At 41.2% G+C, this 8,341-nt stretch overlaps 2 long non-coding RNA genes across 3 annotated transcripts; both read left to right on the top strand.

Moving 5' to 3' along the window:
• The first annotated feature begins 552 nt into the window (after positions 1-552).
• On the top strand, positions 553-4,639 carry LOC139833328 (uncharacterized). Its single transcript, XR_011748872.1, has 4 exons — positions 553-614; positions 2,377-2,731; positions 2,849-3,012; positions 4,387-4,639. It is a non-coding gene; the product is annotated as an uncharacterized lncRNA (long non-coding RNA).
• Positions 4,640-4,760: 121 nt separating this feature from the next.
• Positions 4,761-6,799, top strand: LOC127326664 (uncharacterized). 2 transcript variants are annotated; one of them, XR_011748870.1, is made up of 3 exons: positions 4,761-5,231; positions 5,673-6,083; positions 6,303-6,799. It is a non-coding gene; the product is annotated as an uncharacterized lncRNA (long non-coding RNA). The 2 variants fall into 2 exon arrangements; XR_011748871.1 differs by having other exon boundaries at positions 4,766-5,231; positions 5,673-5,864.
• Positions 6,800-8,341: the final 1,542 nt, after the last annotated feature.

Genomic DNA, 8,341 nt, shown 5'->3' with positions numbered 1-8,341 from the left:
ACGGGAGACAAAAATGAGTCGTAGTAAGGTGCATCCTGCTGCCTTCTTCTGGTCAATCAGCCATACTTTGGCTGGCCATTGCTAATTTAGTTTGCTAGGTTAGATTGTTTAGTTGATGTGACAGTGTAACCTGAACTTCAGCAACTGTCTTATGACACTGTCTTATGAAGCCGGTTCTACAAATGTCATATTCATATGCTGATGGTCGGATTTTAAATAGCTGAGACATGAGATGATTGTATTTAAGCTTAGCTGGCATATATTGCAATTATAGGGCGTATAGGTATTGAAGTACATTCTGATTTCTTTTTTCTTTCGCATGCATGTTGCTGCACTGCTGCACCTCTGTCATATTTCAACTGTCTTATAAATCATATGAGTATTGAAGTACATTCTATATTGCAATTATAGACCAAACCGAATGGATGAGCATCTCCCGTCTGATTTTTTTGGTGCTGCTTATGAATCAACACAGATGACAACTCCGGTTGCTTTCAGGTTCAGATCATACCAGGGTTTAATAGCACCAAGCCGGGCATACCAGGAGGTGGTGAAATCGAGTGGACCAGGACTCCACTTGTGCTTTCAGGTCTCCGATTTTGCTGCATGCATAGGCCTGCTCTTATTGTTCTTCTCCTTATCTTTTTAAATGTATAGTCTGACGTATGCATAGTCTCTGGAAGTATATGCAAGATTGCTCAAACTTGTATATTTCTTGCCTTCTTTTTTCATGGAGAACGACATCTTAATCCAAGGCTTGCAATTTTTCTAAATGCGTAGCTGTTTCTTGGAATTAGGCAAACAAGGTTTTGTTCAACAGATATTTGTTTTTTCATCTTCAGCGTGCATCCGGTTAACTTTGAAGGAATATATATGTTGACACATGAACTTTTTCCAGGACCTGGGTAGTAATTCAGGATTAGTAACGTTGTAGATAATATTTCAGGAGTATGAATGTCCTTGTTTCGTGAATAAATCTGTACTCAAACATGGTTTTAGTTTGTCCCCAATCAAATCGGTGAAAGCAAGAGATCTCAGTGGCACGAGTATTTCTAGACACTTTGATTCAATTAGCACTAGCAGTAGTATTCAGTTCTATTCATCCTCTTCATTTGTCATCACAGAATTGCTTGCTGCCACTTGTCCTTACCATGGGTTTTAAGGCGTTGCTTGAGCGTCTAGAGCCGGCAAGACATCATGCTCTCCTTAGGCAGGTGTCTAAGGCGTCCAGATTTGACCTTTCGGGCATACAAGTTGTTGCTCTGGCTGATTTTGGATGCCATGGACAAGTCAAAGCGGGAAACTGAGCACGCGAGCGGGAACACATAAATTGGGCGGGATGGGATTGATATTGTGGGGCCAGAGAGAGGAGAAAGAGATGGGGGGGGGGGGTGAACAGACCGAAATTGGGAGCCAGAGAGAGGGGAACAGAATAGTCACAAAATCAAATCGATAGAGAGAGCGCGCGGAATGAATTGTACTACTGGCAATGAAAGTTGACTGAAAAGCAATCTCGTTTTTTCTTTGACTGAAAAGTTGTTTGTTTGGCTTCCTGATATATACACGTACCCTTTGGTTTATCTAAGGGGGTGTTTGTTGTGGCTTTTTTTGGCTTTTGGCTTTGGCAAAAGCCACCAAAAGCACCTAAATAGGTGCTTTTGGTGGCTTTTGGATTTTGGAAGCCAAAAGAATAGGATCTTTGTTTTTGGCTTCCAAAATCCAAAAGCCAAAAAAAAGCACCTAAATAGGTGCTTTTGGTGGCTTTTGCCAAAGCCAAAAGCCAAAAAAAGCCACACCAAACACCCCCTAAGTAGTTCACATGAAGTCTGTCATCCTTTTTGCATATAGTGGCGATAAGATATCATGGATTGTTTGTATTTAAATTTACATTTCTTGTCCTTCTATACTATGGTGTTTACTGGCTAGCTTTTTGGTTGCATTAGTTTCTTTATGTAAAATTAACTCTGATGCGTATGTATTAATCTGGCAGCTTATATCTTTATAAAGTGGTACTATTGGTTTCTCTTTCTCTCTTGATGCCTCCTTTATTTTCGTTTTGCTTTTATTTTGGTATGCCAAGTATCTATTTTGGCTGGGCTGGGCTTATGGGCTAATTCCATATTGTGGGCTTGATGATTGGAATGAAATGGCCTTATTGCCATGTGGCTTGGCTTTGGAAATTCGATCTATTTTGGAATCTTGGCATAACATGGTTTAGTTGGATTCCAACATAAAAACTAAACCTCAATCTATTTTCAAGTGTTGCCTTTGTGTAATCTGGAGGGCAGTTTTAGTTTAGATCTGTCAATGGTTGTTTACTTTGTTGCTGGCTAAACCTTGACCGAATTTCTTGTCGGTGTTTTTTATGTCTTTCAGGTGAAGAAGAAAAGACCAAGTACTTCATCCATGCAGTTCTTTACCAGTAGAAGTTAAGTCCCAAGATAATTTACCCTCTCCACATCAAGAAGTAGGCTGAAAGGATAGGACGTCAGAGCTGGGCGAAGGCAGCAACGCCATTGGTTCGAGGCTGTAGTTGGTTGAGGCCCACTTGGACAAGCCGATCACTAAGGAGAACAGGGCAAGGATAAATAGGCTTCGCTAGCACGGTATATTGTATCTCCTATGAACACCCAAATATGGATGGTGGCTTGGAGCTGGAAAATGGGTCGCTGGGCTTGCTGTGTAGTATCTCATATGACGGACTTAGACTGCTGACAACCACCACATTGCGGTGAGCCTCGCATCCTCCTGGACCTGTCCAGTTCCCTTTTGCTGATTAAAGGCTGCGCCTTCTTCATTTTCTCTGGTGAAATGTAAAACCCTAGCTTAACTTGTCTTCTCTCTGTAGATGGTTCAGGATTGGGCGCAGTGGTGCTGGAAGGGCCCACTGCTAGCAGCAGCAGTGATGGCGCTGTGCATGAAGGTCCAGGAGGGCGCCTTGGTACATGACGGCGACTTGCTCCTCCACTAGGATGCATGCAGCTGCCACCTGGGACAAGAATGAACAACTAGGTGCCTCCTGCTGCCTGCCCTTTACTGATTGATTATTCCCTGGCTGTCTGTTGCGCAACACAATCATTTGTGTGTGAATTTACCTTGTGTTTTGCAGGTTGTGTTGAGTGTTTGGTTTTGGTATACTTAAGTTCATACATTTCTTTTGGTACATAAATGGGACTGTTCCTGCTTAAGTGTATGTGTAAAATTGATGCTAATAGTTTATCTATCTTGTGAACGAGAACCTGGATTCTAATTCTGGAGCAAACCATGTTGTACATGATAATCCTAGATTCCTTGGTTGGCAGCAGCTACATTTATGCCCTCTTGTCGTGAGTAAATGTACACTACATACTTGTTTACAAAGGCAGTAGCACTTGTATTTATAGATGCATTAACACTTTGACCACATAATTTCTTGCTGCCACTTGTCCTTAATTTGGAGAGTGCCTTAGCTTAAAATATGCACCATTGGGGCAATAATCTCTGCGAGGTGCCTCCCGCTGCCTTCTCTAAAAAATCATGGTAGTTGTTTGGTTGATGCTCTTGACTAGACGCATTGACATCTGCTTGTTGTTGATTGAATCATGCTTCTTTACCTCTCATTATTTTGCCTGGAAGTTTTCTTATGCAATGTGGATGGTACTACTGGCAATCAAAGTTGACTGAAAAGCAATCTCAACTTTTTTTTTTGAATGAAAAGTTCTTTGTTTGGCAGCCTGATATTTACAAGTACCGTTTGGTTTATTTAAGTACTCCCTCCGTTCTCTTTTAATTGACTCAGATTTAGTACAACTTTGTACTAAATTTGAGTCAATTAAAAAAGAACGGAGGGAGTAGTTGACATGAAGTCTGTCATCCTTTTTGCATATAGTGGCGATAAGATATCATTGATTGTTTGTATTTAAGTTTATATACATTTCTTGTCATTTTATACTATGGTGTTTGCTGGCTAGCTTTTTGGTTGCATTAATTTCTTTATGTAGAAATAACCCTGATGACAGACTTCCATGTATAAATCTGGCAGCTTATAGCTTTATTGATTTCTCTTTCTCTCTTGATGCCTCCCTATTTTCTCTTAGCTTTTATTTTGGTATGCCAAGTATCTATTTTTGCTGGGCTGATTGATTCCACATTGTGGGCTTGATGATTGATACCACATTATGGGCTGATTGATTCCACATTATGGACTTTGGAAATTCGATTTATTTTGGAATCTTGGCATAACATGGTTTAGTTGGATTCCAACATAAAAACTAAACCTCAATCTATTTTCAAGCGTTGCCTTTGTGTAATCTGGAGGGTAGTTTTAGTTTAGAGGGGTCAATGGTTGTTTACTTTGTTGCGGGCTAAACCTTGACCGAATTTCTTGTCTGTTTTTATGGCTTTCAGGTGAAGAAGAAAAGACCAAGTACTTCATCCATGCAGTTCTGTACCAGTAGTAGTTAAGTCCCAAGATAATTTACCCTCTCGACATCAAGAAGTAGGCTGAAAGGAGAGGACGTCAGAGCTGGGCGAAGGCAGCAACGCCATTGGTTTGAGGCTGAAGTTGGTTGAGGCCCACTTGGAGAAGCGGTGCTGCGAGTCAGCCATCATGCTGGTGCTCAAATACGAGAGCACTAACAAGGTACTGGGTTTATAGTTATGCTCATTTGGTATGTATTCTAGCAATTGAGGTGGACACTTTGTGGTGATTTAGATGATTTGTGTGTTTATGGTAATTGTTATTCCATTCATGGTGTCCTTTTTATTCCTAAAAGTATTTTTCCTTACTCTGTCATGTTCTATAAACTGGCCATTGAACCATGATGCCAATCATCATGTTTTCTGTAAGTTCACATGAAACGGCCATCAAACCATGCTTCTGGTGATGCATGCGGTGTTTTGTAGGATCTGCAATTGCCACTATTTTGTGTTTCTTAGTCTCCTGGTTTCTGCCACATGATAATATGTTCATATGTTCTTTCAGGGCGTTTTTGATGCTCACATGGCGATGGTGAACCAGTTTGCGTGGGAGGGAGTGTAGGGAAGGAAAGAGTTCCTGGTGGAGGTGTAGATGCAGATGGTGCTCACCCACCCAAACCTTGTCAGCCTGGTCGAGATGAGAGGTTGCTGTGTGAGAGTACATGCAGTTCCGCATCCAGGAGAGACATCTTTTTTGGCGAGTTCTTCTCACAAGTCAGACCTGCTGTTTGTTCTAGTTCATATGTCTGCAAATCAGTCCGGTTATAGAGTTGGTATGAATCTATCTCTGCTTTACCAGGTTAAACATCCATGTTGTTTTTTTGCTTTTCCTGTACCTTATGCCTGTGATAGCCCTTCATTCTAGTAATGCGTTTTTTCGCATAAAGAGCTCAGCTTTGTGAAGTTTTTTTTTTCTCTTTTCTTTCATTGTAAAAAGATATTTGTGTAAAAAATGGAAGGGGGAAAGAAATGTGAGCTCAGTATGACATAATAGAAAATGATAACATAATATGGAATGGATGGTGAAATCTACAACCTATGAAATGATGACATTATTTGGTTTTGAGTTGTTGGTCTAAGCTTTGCTGCTAATTAGTTCCGAATGACACTATTGAATGACTTGCATTTACTGCAGTCTTGTAACATAATTATCATTGTCGCACATTCCTAGAAAATCTTGTATGTTTGTCGAGTAATTGTTTCGTGTGCTGTAGGTGGAGGTGAACATTTCTTGGTCTGTTTTCGTGAAGGTGATGGCCGGACTTAGCTTAGGTTCCACTTAAAGAAGTGTTAGTCGCAGGGACCTGGTGCATGAAGTGGCAGACTGCTGTAGCGCTTCCGAAGGGGAATACGTTCAACTGTTGTGTCCGTTTTGGTTGATACTACCAAATCCTTATGGCGGGATGGTGCGTCTCCATGCAATGAGATCTGTATTATCATTATTACTGAGTGACGAAATTAATTCTTCAGATTCATTTCATATGTGCATTACTAGAACTTGTTATGTTTGCCCATTCTGTGATTTCCCTACATGAATATATCTAAGGTCTACCATGAGTATTGATGGTGTGTTGCACAGGGAACAACAAGCGCATTTTCTTTGGAGTGACCATGACATGAATTCTGTATGTTTTTTTTTCCATTCCAGCAAACTTTTACTTGCCCAAAATTCTTATGATGATTGAATGACTTGTATTTACTGCAGTATCATATCATAATTATCATTTTCGCACACATTGCTGTTCATGCATGGCCTATCCTAGCAAGTCTTGTATGTTTGTAGGAGTAATTGTTTCATGTGATGTAGGTGGAGGTGAACCTTTATTGGTATGTGTTTCATGCAGGTGATGGTTCGACAAGCCGAGCTTCAAGAAGCGGTAGTCGCTGGGACCTGGTACATGGAGCGGCAGACTGGTGTAGCTCTTCCAAATGGAAGAAGTCTAGCTACTGTGTCCATTTTGGTTGATACTACCGAATCGTGTCGGAGGATGCAAAATTGAAATTTTATGCATGGCCTATCAGGACCGCGACCAGAGAAGCATAGGGCGGTGATGGGTGAAGAGAATGGTAGCTAGGGCTTGATGCTAGTTTGATCCGTTTGTAGCTTTGGAATTACATTACTTTATGGATTTAGCTAAGCTGTTGTTAGTTGTCTCATGAGCTGGGTTGTGGGCGTGAGGATGTTATAACTGGGGATGAGTTGGGTCGTGGGTGTTTTTTGATGTGCATATGCAATCATGGGCAGTGAGTCAATGAAATGTATATGCTGATGCTCATATCTATACAATATTTGTGGTCTCATTTCGCTCACCTTGACATGCAATATACTCTTGGATTTTATCATGGGTTTTGGTACAAGCTGAGTGGTATTTTTACTGTCTATTGGTTTCTCACCTTTTATCAGTGACATGTTTTATAATCTTATTTTGGCAGCTTATATCTTGCGATGCTCAACATAGATATGGGCAGCTTCATATGGTTGTCTACTCTCAAAACTAAATTAATATTTCCCAAAATAATGACAAGTGAAAGAAAAATTTCTGGAGGAGCACATTTTGTCTTGCATGTTAAGGTACTTGTGATTTTGGGGGCAAAGTGCGACGAATATGTAATGCGTAAATTGCAAGGTAAAATATATTCTGCTATGATAAATAAAAATTTGTCTGAATGATAGGGAAAAGCACAGTAAAAGTAATACAAGGTCAGTCTTTTGCTCTGGCAAATGCCATGACCTGCGCGGTTCCTTGCCTAGCTAGCTACGGATGCTTTTACTGACTCCGTCATCAATCCTGCCTAGCTAGCTCCCATGCCATGTCACCAATCCATGGCACATTTCATCTGAGCCATTCATTCTTGCTAGTTGCTTCCATAGCATATTCCATCTTAGCCATACATCAATGCTAGCTGTTTCTATGACACATTCTATCTCACCCACGCATCTATGGTAGCTGCTTCCAACAAACACCTCTGTGCTCTCCTTCAACCTTTTCTCTATAAATACAAGAGGGGTGGAACGACCGCGTGCGGCTAGCGCGTGCGACCGACTTAGACTTTGACGAGGACGAGAAGAGAAGAGAAGAAATGAATATTAGCTGTGATGGATTCTCAGCTAGCGTGTGTAACTATGACTTAGACTGCTCGTGGTAGTCCTTAGTGGATGCTTGAACTCTATCTAACTTCTCATAAGTAGGTTCATCTCAACGACTCGCCCAAGTAAATTGTCTCCCCAAAAGATCTCCAGAATCCCCGAGATCGGATTGGCGGTGGCGGCGTCTCACTTCCGGACCCCGTATCGTGGCTCTCGGTACTGGGGGGTTTCGCGACGGAGGCTTTAAGTAGGCGGAAGGGCAGGTAAAGGGGCGTCACGAGGGGCCCACACAACAGGCCGGCGCGGCCAGGGCTTGGGCCGCGCCGCCCTGGTGTGTCGCCACCTCGTGGCCCCACTTCCATGTGTCGCCGGAAGAAAAGAAAATTAAACCACCCTAACTTATAATAAACATCTCACTTTGCTTATTCATTTTGTTATTTCAAGTTTTTATCTAACAACTTAATTGATCTTACATATACAGTGCATACCGTAAAATAAATTAAAGCAACACTTGAGTGGACGCACACTTTTTTATTCAGAATAATCACACATCAAGAGAAAGGAAAGTACTCACCCAACACATCAAAGACGTTACACAGCCAACTAAGCTTATTATACAGATTATAAAAATAACAAACACAATTCTAAATAGAAAAAAAACTAAAACCCACAAACATTTAACACGGCCAAGAATTACCACCACTCAGCCAATAGCGGGCTATAGCTTATAGCCGCGGAGATTTCTAAAGATATAAAAGGATATAACTAAGCTATAGCGGGCTAACACCATATAGC

This window comes from Lolium perenne, chromosome 7, assembly GCF_019359855.2.
Source record: "Lolium perenne isolate Kyuss_39 chromosome 7, Kyuss_2.0, whole genome shotgun sequence".
In the NCBI taxonomy this organism is placed as follows: Eukaryota; Viridiplantae; Streptophyta; class Magnoliopsida; order Poales; family Poaceae; genus Lolium; species Lolium perenne.
This window is presented reverse-complemented; position numbering and strand designations above follow the sequence as displayed.